This window comes from Coenobita brevimanus, chromosome 23 (assembly GCF_032717465.1).
Source record: "Coenobita brevimanus isolate Jiangsu-jjx chromosome 23, ASM3271746v2, whole genome shotgun sequence".
Classification (NCBI taxonomy): Eukaryota; Metazoa; Arthropoda; class Malacostraca; order Decapoda; family Coenobitidae; genus Coenobita; species Coenobita brevimanus.
Genome location: NC_136976.1, coordinates 53,802,588 through 53,818,146, shown reverse-complemented (window position 1 = coordinate 53,818,146; position 15,559 = coordinate 53,802,588). Strand labels below are relative to the sequence as shown.

Genomic DNA, 15,559 nt, shown 5'->3' with positions numbered 1-15,559 from the left:
ATAATTTCGTTGTTTGGATATGGCAACAATGCTCTCTGCCCCGCATTCCTCAGTCCACGCCTGACTGCCTTAGTTGTCTGGTGTGTTTGTAACCGCACTATGATATGAGCCTCTTGCCTCCCACTTGCTTTCCACATGGCCCCAGGACGTAAGCCAGCCTCACCAAAGGCTAATAATACAATTAGTAAGAACTCTAAAGTGACAAAACGATGAAGAAAAGTTATGACCTTAGCAGAGAAAATTGTTACCGGACAAGCTAAGAAACGACCGTGCGAGTGTTTATCACCAGTTAATGCATCTTTTTATTTTGTACTGTTTTGTGAATAAATGTGTAGATAATTATGTATTACAGTACGGTGCTTACGTTTTTCCTTCATAATGGAGTATGTGCTTTCAATCTTGTAAGAAGGTATCTCGGGATGAGTATGGAGGTTTCGGGACAATTCGCGGTCACAACAAACGCAAAACAATTAGCCTTCATTAATGAAGATAGCTATGGGTGACGCTAGAATATAATTCAAAGGCGACTACAGCGAGGAAGAAACAAGTTAATTATTGACTAAAGGTGCAACTAATAAATAATATCCAGAACCTACGCTACTGAACATAGACTTTGCTGGATCCCCCTGAAATATAGTTATTAAAGTATTGATTAATTAATAATAAGTATATTGATAAAAGTATTGATTAGTATATTTATAGAATGGCGGGGAATCGTCCAGGGTGCGAATTGTTCTGAAGGGGAATCGTCCATGTTTTGACGGGGAATTGTCTGACGGCGAATTGTCTCGCAATCAGTATGGACATGGACTGTGTGATGGGCAGCATGGTGGACACAAGTGTAAGATTCAATTGTTAATAGAGTATTCGCGAAATTGACTTTTCGCGGGGGTTACAAGAACGTAACTACCGCGAAATATGCGGGATTACTGTACTACTCATTTACATTTCTGTTTATGTTCTCTATTCTGTTTACGTTATTTACATTTCTATTTTATTTACACTGTGTTATGCACTGTCACTTGAAGTAACTTATAAAACTATTTTCCACTGTTCACCTGTATTTACATTCATTACTTTCACTTGCTGTTTACACATTATTTGCAATTCCACTTGCACTGTTTTACTCAATAGAAAGATTGTAGTCACTCTTTTATCAATTGTCAGCCCTTTACCTCTTTCCACACGAGGTTTAGTAGGGGATAAAGGTCACTGAGCCCTTTGCATGGGGGTGAAAAGTCCCTGAAGCTAGCAAGAGCGAACAGACGTACCTCCACTTTGGAAGATGAGAGTGAACTGATAAGGGTGGGCCGGGGTGGTGGCCTACCTACGGAAATTCATTACTGCCAACGTTAGCCTCTTGACACAGCTAATTTATAGCAGTGAAATGATTGGCAGGAAATCTAGACAATATATTATAAATTAGGTAGTTCCAAGTGAATGTAAATATCACTTAGGTTTCTCCCTTCCCTCCTTATATGTATATTTATTACGAAAATAGATTATACGGCATATTTCAAGGGGAAACAAACAGCGAAAATTAGCGAACGAGTGCACGTGAGGTGTTGTCAGGTGATAATTAGCCAATTCCAGGTGTATGGCACTCTCACTTACCTTATTTCTTTCTTGTATATATTATTTGGTATAAGAATAGGGCATACGGCTTATTTCAATGGATGAAATCAGTGAAAAATTCCAGGGAAGATTTACTTTGCGTAGCACGGCTGGGCAGGCGAGAGGATAGGGTAATGGAGGGGGGGTAGGGAGAGGAGTCAAGAACGGGGAGAAATGGCTAAATTGTCAACAATGGATGGGAGTACAGATGAGATTAGGAGTGCTGACTAGTGTTGGACATTGGCGGTACTGATAGATGATACAAGCCCCCACTTGGAAGCCCGGGTGAATTCAAAACAACACAGGATCACAAAAGCGACGCCCCGTGGTATGATCCCTTGCTCCCAAGCGTCACGAAAGTGTCGCCCCGCGGTTAAGGGGTTAAGCCACTCCCAAGCCTTAATCCTTATAAAAGTTTGATGGACTTTCATGTTGTTTATTTTTTCATTATACTGTTATTATTAATATAATAATGTTTTATTTCATGTTGGAGGAGAGATTGGCTGGAAATCGCAGGCATAAAGTGGTTAAAAGTTAGAAAAATGGGCCACCGAAAAACCAATTAGAAATTTTCCCATTGATTGTTCAGTTCAGCTATCGCGTATTCAGCTATCACACGCGTTTGCTGTGACCAGTTAGGCGTGATAGCAGGGGGTTGAGTGTACAGTAAAAGCGACATTTTCATTACAGTAAGTAGGTCACAAACAATAACAACACACATCCTCACTTCATCTATGCATCACTCGTCATCTGCTGCTGTCCCTCCTCATCCCGTTACCCCACCTGCTGCCGCTTCCCACCCAAAATTTGTTGTCCCTCCTCGCTCTACCGTCCTTCCTCTTCCTCTCACTCCTGTGCTACTGGTGATGAAGATAACCCCCTTAAGTTTTTTGTCTTCATAAAGAACTGCTTTATCTTGGTGTGAGTGGTTTTCTTCTTTCTGTTCTGCAGCATCGAGTTGTAACAGTATATTTCTGCCATCACTTTCCTGGCCAAATTTTGTCTGAAAATGAGCCAAATTGCTCAGAATGGGGCCAAACTTCATTTTCGAATATTATAGTTTGAGTAAAACCAGTTTAAGCAACAGACAAATAAAAAATTGTATTTATGCATAAACTGCCACACACGGTCTGTCAGCTCGGGCCTGTCTAAGGCACACGTGGCTAATTTGAAACCATCACGTATGTGTAAAGTCGCGTTGAATTGAGAAACCCTTGTTAGTTAAACATATCTCCTTAAATATTTGCTCGTGTTAAAATGAAAATGCGATTTTTAAACTCGTGTTAGTTAAGAGGTTATTGTGTATATATATATATATATATGTATTTAAATACATATACAGTACCCTCGTGTCCAACACGGTAATATTGTCATGCACGGGTCACGTGTTGGACCAAAAACGTGTTGGACAAATAATAGAGCTTATGGGGAAAAATGAATTATGTCAGCAACCCTAGGAAAAGTCACCCTAAATACCTACCATATACCTATACATATATTGGTACTACTGTAATTATAATAAATGGTACTGTGGTATGAATGATAACTAACCTTTTAGGATAGTGTTGGTGGGCTTGCTGGGAATGGAAGGTGGTATCCAAGGCTGTAGGTAGTCCTACTTGGTCCCCGGAGGATGGCTGCTGGCATCACGAGCGGGTAATGGCTGCTGCTCGTCCTCAACCTCCCTCATAAATCCTTTGAAATCACACTCAGAATCACTATCTTCGTCCACAGCCATGGAAGGTCCTGCTTCTGCCTGTCCTAGCACTCTGTAAGCCTTCACTGCTGCCAGGATCTTGTCTTGGTTTTTTTATTATGGTCCTCACGTTGGCTTCATTCATGTTGTAGGCCTTGGCAATGTCAGCTTTCCTCTCCCCATTCTTCTTCCTCTCGATGCTTTCTAGCTTGGTGGCCTGAGGGAGGTGCCGACGCTTCTTGGGGTTCTCAGAAGGCTTCCTAGGCATCGTGAGCAGGGTAAAATGCAGTAACAAGGGCAGAAAATGCAGCAAGAAAAAAGCACCTTCCAATGCGAATTATGCAACTTTGTGGCGCTGTGGCGGGAGAAATTTAAACAAAACATCACGTGACAGCAGAAGCGTTTTTAATTGGGCGGCATCACGATCATGTCACGATAGCGGGCGGGGAAGGCTACTTGATCAGAAGTTTTCATTGGCTATCATCATCATGGGAATGTCCAGTATGACCGTGTTGGACCGGGGATGATTGTGCTAGAGGTGAACTCTGCGGATTTCGCCCACTTCTCGGAGCTCTGTGCGTGTTATGCTAACACACTCGTGTTGCGGTAATTAAATCGTATTAAATAATACTAATTATTTGCTCTCCGTGCTGGACGTGAATCGTGCTGGACTAACGCGTGTTGGACGCGAGGGTACTGTATATGTATATATATATATATATATAAAACGGCCATACCACATTGAGTACACCGCTTCCCGTCCGATCAGCGAAGTTAAGCAACGTTGGGTCTGGTTAGTACTTGGATGGGTGACCGCCTTGGAACACCAGATGCTGTTGGCATCCCTACGTGTCAGGTGGGGTTGGTGGAGGATTAGTGCCCCTCCCTGTAAAACAGTTAACTCTAAGCCGTTGGCCACCCCGTTTGGAATACATGGCGTCTGGCAATGAATGAATGAATATATATATATATATATATACAGTATATCGTATATATATATAATATATGTATATATATATATGTATATATATATATATGTGTTTATATATATATATATGTATATATATATATGTATATATATATATATATATATATATACAGTAATCACTCCAATATCCGGATCAATAGAGCCATCGGTAGGTTCGGATATTGGTTTTGTCCGGATATTGGGCCCCAGCTTATGGACTTGTACTTACGGACCCTAACACAGAGAAACACCTATACAACTCCCTCCGGACATGCATAGCACCTATTTAACACCCAAATCACACCAATAAGGCACATAAATGACTGAAATAAATGCAATAGACACATAAAATGTGGGTTTAGAAGTATGTTCATACATTAATAAACATTCTGGTACTTATGGACTCTAACCGAACCTAACCTAACCGAACCTAACCGTACTCTGAAAAACACATTCCTACTGCACATGCATGAGGTAAGTTTAGTATGGAAAAAAGTACAGTATGACACTTTCTGGTAAGTATAGTATGGGAAAAAATACAATATGAAACATTCTGGTAAATATAGTATGGAAAATAGTACAACATGAAACATTTTGGCTACTTACAGCAAGTCCCTGGCCACCTCGATGAATAACCGCCTCCTCTCGGACTCTGACAGTAAGAACGATTTCCTGAAGCACTTGCACTACACTCTTCCTGAAGTCTTGCACTGAACTTAGTCACTAACACACAGAAGTCCGTTCTTTTCACAGTGTTCACTTTAGTCCAAATAATGTTCCATTAAATTTAAGTGTTGCACATTAACTTTTCCCAAGTTTTTTAAGTTTCCAAAGCCAAAACAAGAAAGGTTAGTTACGTTAAATTTCTTTTCTACTTAGTCTTTTCTCCCAACTTGAAAACCTTAACACAACACACCGTTTTTCACTGCACAACACTCAAAATTCCCGTGTGGTCTAGTGGAGAAGTTCTTGCTGTTTATTCACTGTCAGAGCCGAGTATCACTGGCAGGCATCCAAGGGGTGCATCGGTGGGTAGTGGTGATGGCGTACCGACTACAGAAGACTCTGAAGACAGCCGCAAACTCACGTCGGCGGTGACTCCACTGTAGCTGATGTGCTGGGCTGTGGCTCGGAGCATGAGGGCCTGTCTTGGGGAGGCAACGGAGGAGTGGAACCAGGGCTTGGCACAGCGGGGGTCACGGGCCTGAAAAAATTGTCAATCGTTGACTGACGCAAGGACCGACGATTCTGGCGATTGATGATCCGCTGCCGGAAAGCACGCACTTCCTCCACGAGTCCCAAGGGCCCCATCTCCCTGTCGCAGTCCGGGTGTTCCAGGTAGTCTAGGACGAACTCTAGATGTTCCCGGAGTGCGCTCAGCTTGGGGATGGCTGGAGTAGTGTCCTGCTGGGCGGAGTCTGCATCATCATCGCCTTCGTCGTCGGAATCTTCAAGTTCGGGACTGACACCAGCAACCGAAGACGCGATCTCGACATCAGACAACGTCTGATACCCAGGATCGCCCTCGTCGTCGTCCAACCACTCACGAACATCGTCCACATCAACATCGTCGCCGTGCGTACGTAGCCGTGCATGGAAGTCATCCACGTCAAACCCTAGGAAATCGTACTCCACATCTGTTCCGAGAAGCAGACGAGACCAACCATTTTCAAGAGTTTTCACGGGGACTTCCTTCCATGCACTAGCCCAGTTGTACAGCGCAGACTTGATGTTGTAGCGGCGAAGGTTTTCCAAAGTCCGCTTGCCTCGAGTGTCACGTCCTTCCCTGCGCTCGTCCTCGTCCTCGAGAACCACCATCACCTCGTCCAGGAACTTCCGACGGTACAGGCGCTTTGTTGCCACGATCACTCCTTGGTCCATTGGTTGAATGAGAGCAGTCGTATTAGGTGGCAGAAACATGCACCTAATACGGCCATTCTCAGCAACCAAGTCCTTGTCGCACGGGTGGGCAGGTGCATTGTCGAGGAGAAGGAGAGCCTTTACCTGGTCGCGAGGAATTCCCAGTGTCTTCGTCTGGTAATGTATGACCTCCTTGACGAAGTGATGGTGAAACCAGTCTTTGAAAATCACAGCTGTGAACCATGCTTTCAAAGAATGGTACCATACGACAGGAAGGACATCCATCACCCCACGAGGGCACCGAGGCTTCTTTTCACGGCCAACAATAAAGGGCATAAGCCGGTGCATGCCGTTAGCATTGGCCCAACACCAAGCAGATATCCGTTCCGTAGAAATCATGCGGCCAGGTACACCCTTCTCCGTCTCATCGGCGAGAGTGTTCGTTGGCACCCGAGCGATAGAATAGGCCAGTTTCGTCAGCGTTATAGACTTGACCGAGAGTGAGGCCCTCCCTGTCGATCAAGCCTTTCACCTTGTGCCGAAACTGCGTCCACTCCATCCTCGTTAGCGTCAATGCTTCGCCATGTGGCACTTTACGGTTAGTAAGGCCATGTCGCAACTTGAACACGAAGAGCCAACCCTCGGATGCCTTGAAGTCTAGGGCGTCGTGAAGCCTTGCAAACTTCTCAGCAGCAGCCTTCAGCTCCGTTCCACGTACCATCACACCAGCTGCACGTTGCTGTCGATACCAAATCAACGTGGAGCGGTCGATCTCTGCATACTTGGGAGTAAACATAACCTTCCTCTCCACGTTGCGTTTGCTTCTCGGCAGAAGTCAGCCGTGTACTGCATGAGCTTGTCTCGGGAACGCTTGATATCAAACAAAGTCGACCGGGCCAGGTTGAACTCGCGGAGAATGCGAGAGGAAGACCAACCCGCATCCAACCTTCTCCAATATCTCCGTTTCTTCTCCAGAGTCAACACCACTCTCTTCCTTTTCTCAGGAGGCGGGGCCATCATCACACACACACTAAGAGTAGGGCAGAGAGCAGCAGGAGGCCTTGCAGCAAGTACAGCACCACCACAAAAGCGAGCACGTGGGCAGCCATGACGAAGAGCGTAGGTCTTGTCGCGGTGAGAGACAGGCGGGAAGTGGGGAGGATGCAGCGGCGCTCTATCAGACGTCGGAGGAATGACGAACCAAAACAATGCTCTCACGCGGCGCGCGGCAGAGTTCAAATTACGGACGGCAAAAATCGATTTTTTTTCCAATTTTTTTGGATTTTCGGACCATTTTGGGAATGTTTGATCCCAGGACGATAAGGTTCGGTTAGTGGGGATGTTCGGGTATTGGGCGTCCGGATATTAGAGGGATTACTGTATATATATATATATATATATATACATACAGTAATCCCTCTAATATCCGAACGCCCAATATCCGAACATCCCCACTAACCGGACATAATCCTCCTGGGATCCATTATTCCCAAAATGGGCCAAAAACCGCAAAAAAATCGAAAAAATCTGACTTTTTTCCCTCCCATAATTTGAAATTCCCGCCTGGCGCCAAACAGCTGTTACACCATGGTCCCTTCACCCCTTCCTTCCTCCCCCTCCCCCCTCCCCTGTCAGGTTGCCATTTGGTATTTTTCATTACCAAGTGTGGGACAATTTGGTAATGAAAAATTCGTTTGGTAATGAATTAGAATAATGCATTACCAAATGGATTTTTCACATGTATGAGGATACACAGGATGGAGATGGTGGATTGTTTGCTCTCTCTGATTAATCTGCTACCCTACATAGTGTGAAAATAATCAACATGGTGTTAATTATAAGGAGAGTGATTACATGTATTTCCACTTGTATATATAATTAGTGAAGAATATATGCTAGCTTTACGAATTTGGTAATGAAAAGTTATATTTGACAATGAAAGTTGAGGAGATTGGTAATGTGGCTGTTGCGATCTGGCAACTCTGTTACCCCACCAACATCAACAGTCACAGCTGAACTCCGATGGAGAGCAGATACTCATAACAGTGCAAGCCACAGGTGCTTGTTTTTGTGAATAAACAGTGAATAAACTGCAATACCTTGCCACTAGAACACACGGGAATTTACAGTGTTGTGCAGTGTTAAGAAATTAGAATTTAGAGTGCAGAGGATTAACTGTGGACTGCAAACTGGCGGTTCAAACCAGTCCAAGAGCAAGGGACTTGTAAGTACCCAGAATGTTTAATATTGTATAAACTCACCTCTAAAACCTCATTTTATGGTTCTTTTGCATTTATTTCAGTCTTTTATGTCCCTTATTGGTGTGATTTGGGTCTTAAATAGGTGCAATGCATGTCCAGAGGGAGTTGTATAGGTGTTTTTCAGAGTTAGGGTCCATAAGTACAAGTCCATAAGCTGGGGCCCAATATCCGGACAGGACCACTATCCGGACCTGCCTATGGCTCTATTGATCCGGATATTGGAGGGGTTACTGTATATATATATACGGTTAGGCCCCTTGGATAGCGACCTTATTAGTCCGCCAAAATGGCCGCTATCCATGAAATTGCTATCTGAGGGGCAAACCCCCAACCTAAAAAAATTAATACAGTCCTAAAAAAATTAATACAGTCCTGGACTCCTTCAGCTATACCCCTAGTTTCCTCCATTAACCCTTAATATCACGTCATATTTCTTCAGTAATAAGATAAATGTATACTACATATTCAGAGAAGATTAACAAACCTACTGTTAATTAATTTTGAGTGCTTCTTACTGATAAATATTGTTATCGTACCGTTGCAACCTGCTAGAGCCCCCAAAAATAAATACTGCATACACTCCAACTAAACCCTAAATTCCTACTGTGAACACTAATAAAATAAACTTTCACTTAACATGCAAAAGGATAAACAACCTTTTAAGTCACTTTTGCAATTTATTGTTAAAATTACTGTCGTGCTTGGTGGTTACTGTACCACAGCAACCTAGTGACCACGGACCTGACTGCTCACTCTCAGTCTCTCGTCCCTAGTCTTCCTCTCGTCCCTCACATCGTAGCACAAGCAAACGAACTTCATTCTCGATGCAATGGGCCTCTGTTTCCCCATCTTCCTAACCATCATATAGGTCCTCCTCAAGCTGAACAGGGGGCATGTTGACATCATCCTCTTCGTCTGACGAGGCATTCAAAATGGCTTGTCTTTGTGCCTCAAACCTTTCTTGCTGCTGACTTAAAAATCGTGTGATCAGTGTCTGGCGCCTTGCATTTATTTTGTCATTCAGGTTCTCGGTGAGGATTTTTGTCAGATCTCAGAAATACATTAGGGCTTGGTCTCGACAGTTAAAATGGAGAGAGGTTACCTTGTCTTGAATTTCGGACAGTACGGCCAGGATTTCAGACAAATCCTTCACATTTGGCTCATTTGGTTTCTTTTCTTCTTCCTTATATTCTTGCACTTCCTCTTCCTCCTCCTCATCTTGGTTCAGCATCTCCTCAGCAATTTCTTCTCGATCTTCACCTCCTACCAAGTCCACAATTTCTTTGTCAGACACACACGAGAGTCCCGGCACAGTTCTGATGATGTTAGCAGTCTCACGTGCCACCACTTGCAGCTCCTGCCTGGCTGCCTCGCCCACCTGTTTCAAGTGTGGAAGCAGGGGGGCCCAAGTGTGTGCAATGGTGGCTTGATTGATCTGGCCCCAAGCTTCACAGAACAAATCTACTGCATGCTTTATCTTAAAAGACTTCCAAAAGGCCTTGACGGTCATTTCCTCTTGATCCTCCTCCTTTTTACTTGCCTCTTGATCGGGTTCACTGTCACTAGAGTTAGCCTCTTGGATCTCCTTCAGTTCTCAAATGTTATCAGTCTTTTCCCTCAGTTTGCTGTGGAGCTTGCCATAGAAGAAGAGTTTAGTGATAGCAAATAACTCTTGATCAAAAGGTTGAATTTTGGCGGTAGTGTTGGGAGGCATAAAAACAACCTGTATGCTAGGGTGGCAGTCTGCCGTGAAGCGAGCGTGCCTGGGTGCATTATCCAGGAACAATATTTTTCAGTCAATATTTTCTTCTTGCAATACTTGCAAGTCTGGGGCACAAAAATCTCGTTTAACCACTTAATAGAAAGGCTTGAGGTCATATATCCAGTGCTGTTTGAGTACCACACACAGTTGGGGAGTTGGTTCATATCACAGTGGCAGTAGGAATGTGGTTTGGCATATTTATAGACAATAACGGGTTTCATTTTGAAGTACCCTGAAGCATTGCAGCACAGCAGGACACTGAAGTGATCCTTGGCCATTTTGGTTCCAGCAGCCTGACCAAGGTTTTTGTGGGCATAGGTGGACTTGGGTGATTTCTTCCAATACACTCCAGTCTCGTCACAATTAAAAACTTTATCTGGGGTGTACCCTCCTTCCTCCATAATAGCCTTAGCAGTTTGGGGAAATTCCTGTGCAGCTGTAGTATCTGCAGATGTAACCTCGCCCTGGTAGAAAGCCAGCTTTACCCCAGTGTTTTTTAAACCTGTGTAGCCACCCACGTGAGGCATTGAAAGGAGCAGGATTTTCGATATTTTTTTTTGCACATAGTCCCTGGTACACTGCTATTGCCCTTGCATGAATTTCACGTCCATCAACATTTGCTCCTTTTCGTAATTGCCTTGCTAACCACTTCATTACATAATGTTCAGTCACCACTTGGAGTCTATTTTTTTTGGTAGTGTCGTCCATGGCCCGTCTAGCTCCACCTGCACCACCCATAAAATACTTTGTTGTGGTTTTTATTGCTGCCTTTATCTCATCCTTTTTCTTTCTTATGTTTCTTACTCTCAATTCAGGCACATTCAACAATTTAACAATTTCACATATCTTTGCACCGTCTTCAATCATCTGGATTATCTTTTTCTTTTCCTCCACGCTGTATTGTTTCTTTGGCTTGCCACGCATGTATTCTCTGGCCTTTTTTATTACTTTACACTACCTGCACTCCCTGTCATTTTCCCTGGGCCACCGCCACCACTTGGGCCAGCCCCCGAAGTTGAAGCCATGATAATAAACACTCAGTAGCCATACAATAAATGGAAGGTCACAAAAAAACTTTAACAATGAGACTGTGGCAAGTTGAATGAATGCGCGGCGCGTGGATAAGCAATGGGTCAGTGAATTGAGTGAGGATGGACTCGTATTCACTGTCAGTGTTACCAGGGTCTGACTAGGTCTGACCTTGGTAGCTCTGCCCATCCACTCGCTATGCGTTAAATGCCTAGCTGATTAACGCTAACCATGCAGTATTAATCGCTATGAGATACTTTCTTTCCTATCGCTATCCGTGCATTCGCTATTGAAAAAAAACGCTATCTGCATATATATATATATACTGTATATATCTATCTCTCTATTGCCAGACGCCTCAATCCCGTTTGGGATGGCCACAAACAAATCGCCTCCACGTCACCCTGTCCCCCGCCATTTCACTGCCCCGCTTCCAACTCACACCCCCCTCTCTCATATGCCTCTCCACCCCATCCCTCCATCTCATCCCCGGCCTCCCCCTCCACCTCACTCACATACACTCTCTTCGTCAGTCTTTCACCCTCCATCCATATATATATATATACTGTATGTATACAGTATATATATATATATTTATATATACACTCAACCCTCTGCTATCACTCCCAATTGGTCCCGCTATGGCTGCGCAATGGCCGAAACCATGATAGCCGAATTAAAGAACTTATGGTAATAATTCTAATTGGCGCCATGACCTCAATAATTACCCCTAAGATACCTTTTTTGTACCACATATAAATATATAATAGTCTAAAAGTGAGCATGGTTTATGATGTGATCACAATTCTTATAAATACCCCTCTCAGTTGATTAATTGATGTTATGTTTCTTCCCCACACTTCGCTTGGTCTTGCCATTCTCTATAAGTTTCACATTTCCAGTTTATCTGCATAACTTAGGTTCTTCCTCTTCTTTATTTCCCTGCTAGGTGCCGCAGCATTATGTTGGGTAATGGTAGGGGAACAGGGAGGGGGTACGTTGGCCATGGTCATATAATAAAAAAGGTTATTGTTCTCGCTATCACTGTTCACGGTCTGAGGGCGCGCACTTGAATGGTTTTGCGGGCAGGAGACTTGGTCGGGCGGCCAATTAGCGCCTGGCTGGCACTGACGTCACATGATCAATCACGGAGTGAAGCTTTTGTTGGCTGGGCGGAGCACTGGAGTCTCGCCTTTTTTTAAATATTCGAACATTTGCAGTACGCGACAGCAGGCATATAGTGCATGGTAAAAGTATTTGGGTAGTTTTATATATAGGCGTGATAGCGAGATACGCTATAGCGAACCTGTGATAGCCGAGGGTTGAGTGTATATATATATATATATAAATACACAGTAAGACCTCACTATAACTTACTAATTGGGGTCCAAACCTTTCCGAAAAATGCGAAATTCCGATAAAAGCGACATCCGGACTTCCCCCTGCTATTCTGGACTTTTTCCGATATATCGGACATTAGTCCGGATCGCATGAACAGTTTTTAAACTGTTTTGACTACCACTTCAGTACTGTACTGTGTTAAAACTTCACTACATTAATCAAATGGTATATGTATAATAATTCTGTGCTGTACACTGATAAACATGATTTTTATGTGCCTTATTGTGGTGAACATAGCTGAAGTGGTCAGGCAGTCCGGACTGCTTCTGGCTTTATTGGACTTTTTCCAATATATAGGAATTTAGTCCGGTAGCTCCTCGAGTCCGATAAAAGTGAATTCCAGTCTATTGAAGTCCGTTATATCGAGGTTTTACTGTATACAGGTAATCCCTTAATTCACGCAAGGGTTACATTCCCAGACCCTTCACGTATGTGATAAATTCGCGTAACTGTTCTGCCCATGTGTGCACGAATTACACATGTGTATTAAGTATATTACATCTGAATAATACTGTTTATGCACTACATACAACTTATAAAAAAACAACGAAAATGTAAGAAATTTAACATTGAAAACTGACAAGCACAGGTGTAGGTGGAGACACTTTAGCAGTCTGGTGCACTAGCCCTCACTGCCTCCCGTATGCTATGTTCTTCCTTCTTTATTGTACGAACAGTTGACTCATTCACCCCAAGCATACGGTTCTGAGACAATTCACTGTCAAGTCAATTCACCATCAAAACATGGATGATTCCCCGTCAAGACAGTTTGCACCCTGGGCGATTCCCCATCATTCTATAAATATACAGTACTGTACTTATTACTGATTAATTAATTCATTAATAACTAATATTCAGGGGGATTTTATAACTCATATAAGTAAAAACCTAGTGTACTGTATTTGCTAAATAAACTGGTATGTAAATAAATGACAGGGAATCGTCCTGACGGCGAATTGTCGCCGACATTCCTTCCCTAGGTTTGTCCAACACTTTACTTTTCTCTGTCAGCGACATCACTTTACAGTTCCACTTTGGTGTGTTACCACATGCATCACTAGCACCACGCTCAGGCCCCATGTTGGCAAACAAGGCAAGCAATCACTGGAGGGCAGAAAAATAAGCTACAAATAACGATTCGCCAGTCACATACGGTTCAACCATCGGATTCAAACTGACTGTGTGGTGTGTGGTAGACCGACCTCCCACACACACACACACACACACACACACACACATACACATATATGTATGCATACGGGCAGCAGGTAGGCATTTTTATTTTTTATTTCTCTTGTATATTAAATTTATATATTTGAATACTATAATTTTATGTTTTAATTATTGTATGAAAAATTCGTTGATAACCGAAATCGCGTGAAATAAGGGATTACTATGTATATATATATATATATATATAATATTACTGTACTACTATGTGCTTTATCAGTCCAGTATTGTATTTTATGCTTGATTAAAACTTTTGCTGATGGATAATATTGTAGGAAAGTTTTTAGGGTGGAGAGTTGTGATGGATAACTTAGGGTGGGCATATTATCTAGCTCAGCGTCAAGTAGATAGCTGATTGGGATTACTGATGCAATATCTGGCCGGGGGGTTGCTGAATTATGCCAGGTAACCGAGAGATACTGTGGCTTTAAATTAAAGTTACCAACTTGTTCAGATGATGTAGGAAACTATAGCTTTCCAAATATAAGTACAACCAAATGGAAGAATATGGATAAAATGAGGTTTGTACAAAGACTATCCATACTTTCAGAGCAGAGTTGGATAATTATGGTATATCATTGGAGTCGGGACTGTATGAGCTTAGCTCAGATCCTGTTGAACACAAATAGGTACACACACACACACACACACACACACACACACACACACACACACACACAGGTAACTGTAAACATTTATCAATATCCTGGAAAAATAATGCATATTAGCACTTTTTCATATATGATTTGCTGATACAGAGGGCAGATAACCATATCAGTTTGGTATTGGTAAAAATGCAGAAGTCGGTGATGCTGTATATCAGTTCATCGAATTGAATCGGCTACAGCACCCTCGTAACTGCCTGGGATTAGGCAGCTTAATTCTAACGTTTAAGGTGAGAGTGACCATTTGCTCTTCCATGAGCGGCAAGTGAGCAGTAAACCTCAACCAACCCTCAGATGTAAACCCTTATAGGACACATTCAGTTGTAGCACATTAAACCACAAGACCACCAGGTATGTAATTGGTTATGTAGTTACCACCCAGCAGACTAATGGCTTCCTGGATTCCATGAAACCATTTAGCTTATCGCCTGCTGTAGTCACCTGAAGGTGGCACTACATCAGGTGGGTGAATGGTGAGCTCCCCCACCTAATAGGTGCCATTGAAAATTCATTTGAAAGTTTGTTTGTGAGTGAGAGTGTATGTCAACCATGGAACCAGGACTGGGTGTGAATACAGCTCTGTGAGAACACAGTATGAGACATAGAAAGCACATTTACATAGGAGATTAATTCTGTCTGTCTGTCTATTGCCAGACGCCTCAATCCCATTAGGGGTGGCCACAAACAAATCACCTCCATGTCGCCCTGTCCAGTGCCACTTCGCTGCCATGCTGACATCCCTGTCTTTCATATACCTCTCCACTCCAACCCTCCATCTCATCCTCGGCTTCCCCCTCCCTGTCCCCCCCTCCACCTCACTCACATACACTCTCCTCATTAATCTCTTGCTGTCCATCCTCTCCACATGGCCAAACAACCTCAGTGTATTTTTCCTTACGCTTTCTGTCACATCCACATCCACACCACATTGTTTCTTCACTTCCTCATTTGTCAGTCTGTCTCTCCATGTAACTCCACATGCTCCTCTCAGATAATTCATTTCCACTGCTGTCACTCTTGACTTGTGTCCTTCAACAAGGTCCAAGCTTCACTTCCATACGTTAGAGTTGGTCT

General features: G+C 43.3%; 1 protein-coding gene and 1 non-coding gene across 5 annotated transcripts in view; both read left to right on the top strand.

Moving 5' to 3' along the window:
* Positions 1–15,559, top strand: part of LOC145392979 (arginine and glutamate-rich protein 1-like) — a 113,362-nt gene that overhangs the window by 35,883 nt on the left and 61,920 nt on the right. The gene's annotated exons all lie outside the window — the stretch shown is intronic.
* LOC145393117 (5S ribosomal RNA) lies at positions 4,034–4,152 on the top strand. The gene has a single exon (XR_013896134.1). It is a non-coding gene; the product is annotated as a 5S ribosomal RNA (ribosomal RNA).